This window comes from Pteropus alecto, unplaced genomic scaffold (genome assembly GCF_000325575.1).
Source record: "Pteropus alecto unplaced genomic scaffold, ASM32557v1 scaffold171, whole genome shotgun sequence".
Taxonomy (NCBI): domain Eukaryota; kingdom Metazoa; phylum Chordata; class Mammalia; order Chiroptera; family Pteropodidae; genus Pteropus; species Pteropus alecto.
Genome location: NW_006431925.1, coordinates 5,261,391 through 5,265,128, shown reverse-complemented (window position 1 = coordinate 5,265,128; position 3,738 = coordinate 5,261,391). Strand labels below are relative to the sequence as shown.

Sequence of the window (3,738 nt, the reverse complement as noted above, 5' to 3'; positions counted from 1 at the left end):
ACTGTCATGTCAGCTCTACGTGGAAAAGTTCTGAGTCTAGATATCTAGTTCTGACCTCTCTTCCAAACTGTAGTCCCACATTTCACTTGGGATGCTCTCACCTCAAATCAAATGACATGTTTACAATAAATTTATTATTTCCCACTCCAAATTAACTCCTCTTTCTAATTTAATTCTCTTAAGTAACTTAGTCTCAAAGTTTGGAGCTATCTTTGAACCCTCTGTAAAACTAGTGGTTGGACCCAATGATACATAATATTCCTTGCAGCTCTAAAATTCTAGTGTTGTTATTCCTATATCACATATGCAGATGAAATGAATTACTTTCTCTGCTTTGGGCTGGCTCAAATTATTTTCTAGAATTTTTTCAATATCTAATAGAGTATATACTACTCATTCATTCTTATGCAACCTCCAAAACCCATTTTAAGTGTCATCTCTTTCTTTAAATCCTTCACGAGCCTCCCAACTGGACTTCATAGTAATTACTCTCTCCTTCAGGATCTATAACTTTTCTGTACCTTTCTCACAGTACCCTACACACGTGTATGTGTGTGTGTGCATGTGCGTGTGTGTGTGTGTGTGTGTGTGTGTGTGTGTGTGTGTGAGTGTGTGTATCAAGTGGTGTTAGGGGAATGCTTGGCAAGGGATGGAGCCTGATCAGAGTGGGGAGGGTTTATGTGTTGGGCATGAACACAGGTTTGGGAGCAGGGGTAGGAAAGAGAAGGAGGACTTCCAGTAGCTAATTTGGGAGTTTCAGAACCTTGGTGGGGTAAGGGCTGCATCCTCCAAAGGGAGAGATGTCAGTTATGGGTGATTGCTTAAATATAGGGGAGGTATTCAAATAAGTAAATATGAAAAGGATAATAGGATCCAGGTTTCTCTCTGTAGGAGTGAGGAGGTATAAATGTGCGCAGGAGAAAACTAAAATAAACTGTGATACTGGATTGGAGGCATTATTGTGAACATATGTTTTTTTAAATATATATTGTTAAAGAAATATAGTTATAAAAGTGTGTGAGTATACTATGTAAACACACTGCATATATATATGAATGTATAATATGCCCTAGCTGCATCCACTAAGACAGACTGAGCAGTGAAATCCCAATAGCAGGAAGCACTCCTAGTGTTTCAAAATACCATCCTCCATTTATACAGGGCTCCTGGATAAATGGCTGCATCCAGGGCTGGAGCAAGATGAGCCTGGAACATCTTATTGTGCCAAAAAGTAAGGGAGTGCTCAGAGAATGATGGAGGTGTGGCAAAAGGGCACAGAACAGTAAAATGTTAATGTAGAATATGGGTGGTGAGTATACAGTATATAAACCTCTTTCAAATTTTCTGTATTTTAAAAAATGTTGTATAAAATATTGACAAAGTATTTAAAGCACACATGAAGACACAGAAGTGAGCATAAATGGGGATCCCACTGTCCAAACAGGACAATTCAAACATCAAAATAAATAATGATAGAAACAGATCATAACCCGTTAAATAAAATGAGGAACTTTGAATTCACACTGATATGAATTGAAAGTTTGATGAGAAACAAAATACATGGTTTCAGAATCTCCCCCACAAAATACTTATTATTAATTACAAAGAACTTTTTTTACAGTAGAGAAGCCTGGTAAACACCACCTTATTAACATAAACATCAATAATGAAACAAATTAAAATCATGTGCCATCTGATAGAATACAGTGAGGACACAGCACCACTTCTGTGAGAGTCCTGTCAAAGACGACTACCCTTAATCTAATCATGAGTAAACATCAGACAGATGCAAAAATGAAGGCCATTCTCTAAAATAACAGGCTGGGAATCTGCAAAAGTGTCAAGGTTATGAAAGTCAAGGAAAGACTAAGGAAGTGTTCCAGATTGAAGTCAATTAAAAGTATGTGACAAGTAAATACAATGCTTGATTCTGAACTGAATCTTTTTGCCATAAAGAACATTATTGGGTCAATTGGAAAAACGTAACGTAGATATTTTTGATTTTGCTAGTTATATTGTGATTATATAGTAGAGGGTACTTAGAAGTAGGACACATGCACTGAAGTATTTAGGGACAGTGAGGCATTGTGTTAACAACTTAAATCTCAGATAGTTCCAGGAAGAAAAAATGTTCTTTGTACTATACTTGCAACATTTTTGTAAGACTGAGAATGTTTCAATATAAAATTTTTAAAATTACATTCAAAACGCTGAGTATACTGGAAAAATGCACTTGCCTTGCAGCCAAGAGGCTGTTTGTGCCAATTCCACCACTGACCCAGTGTGTGATCCTGAGCAAATCGTTTTACCTCAGGCCACAAAGTCTCAGGCCACAAGGGACATAGGCCTACCAGGTCTCTAGGGTCCTTTCCTCTTCTGACGTTCCACCATCTACATTGTGAAAAGAATTTCAATCTTAATGGAACCATAAAATATAAAATGGAGAGTCTCAAGCATGTGCCCTCAGGAAGACAAAATGTAAGGACCAGGAGGCGATTTCCTGTAAATGCCTGATTTACAGAGAACTGATAGTGTTGGAATTTTCTTGGGTAATGGGGAGTTGGTCAGAAGTTGTCTCAACGTTGGGAAGTTTTGCCAGAAGCATGAACAGATGACCCAGGTTGGGCTGGTCTTGCAAAAAGGGGTGAATTGAGCTTTATTTGTGTGATTGATTTTGTGGGCTCAGAAATTTTCAAAGCTAGTTTGTTTGTTTTTTGATCTTAACTGACTCTAACTGAACTCTCCCCTTTTTACATTCCCTGCCCATAAACAACGTACCCCAAACCCTCGACGGACAATTTTCTTGTCTCAAATTGCAATTCCTCTCCTATTCCTGAATAAACTCTTTGAGCTTGCCTCAGTTTATCTGTTTAAGTCAACAATACCTACAGCACTCCCTGCCTGCATTTCTTCAGGCTCCAGTTGTGGCTTAGCCTTCAGATGCCCTAATGCCGCCCCCCTAAGGATTCTGGCCAGTGATAAAAACAGACAAAAATCGTTGTGGCCAATATCTCCGGACTGCAGAGCCACTGCCCTGCCCTCTGTTTGGGCCACAGTCTTCTCCATCGCTCTCTCGGCGGTGGAGCAGTCATGCCTGCCACAGTGGGCGCTCGATGGCTCGATGGCCGACTGGCGGGGCCTCGGATCACGCCGCGGAATAGGGCGCGCTCCCAATCGCTGTCCCGCCGCGCTGGGGGCTCCGAGCTTTCCGGCTCCGCCCCGCGCCCGCCACTCCTGTCCCGCTGACTCGCAGTCGCCGCCGCCGGCAAGTCTCTACGCTGCTGAGAAGCCGGTATCGTGGTGAGACTGGCACCGGCGCTGAGCGGTGGAGAACCCCGCGAGTAGAGCAGTTGGGGAACCTGGCAGTGGAGGCGGCTCCCAGCGCGAGGGGGCGGTGTCCCGGCAGCCTGCCGGCGGGGAGGGGCGACACTCCAGGGCCTGCACGGTGAGTTGAGCTGCTTCGGGGACCCTGGGGTGGTCGCGGCAGCAAAGTGGTGGAGGAAGTTGGGCCTCCGGGTGTGGGAACAGGTCGGAGAATTAGGCGTATGGCTGAAGGGGCGGGAGCCTGCCAAGAAGGAGCAGAACTGGGTGCGGGGACAGCTGAGTGGCTAGCTGTTCCTCTGGGCTCCGGGAAAGTCTGGTTTCACGCGCGCACAACAGGTAGGAGTGAACCCTGCCCGCGCACGGGAGCCGGGACTCTGGGCTTGCGGGGCTGGCGGAAGGTCGGAGCCTCACACG

General features: G+C 44.2%; 1 protein-coding gene across 10 annotated transcripts in view; it reads left to right on the top strand.

The window, feature by feature from the left end:
• The first annotated feature begins 3,161 nt into the window (after positions 1-3,161).
• Positions 3,162-3,738, top strand: part of HEATR5A (HEAT repeat containing 5A) — an 89,034-nt gene continuing 88,457 nt past the window's right edge. For 6 of the 10 annotated variants that reach the window (XM_015585540.2, XM_015585543.2, XM_015585542.2 and 3 more), the window contains exon 1: positions 3,163-3,445. The gene's annotated coding sequence lies outside the window, so the exon portion shown is untranslated. Of the gene's footprint in view, positions 3,446-3,491; positions 3,661-3,738 lie in introns of those variants that run through there. The other 4 variants (XM_025043374.1, XM_025043373.1, XM_006906864.3 and 1 more) reach the window with 3 other exon arrangements.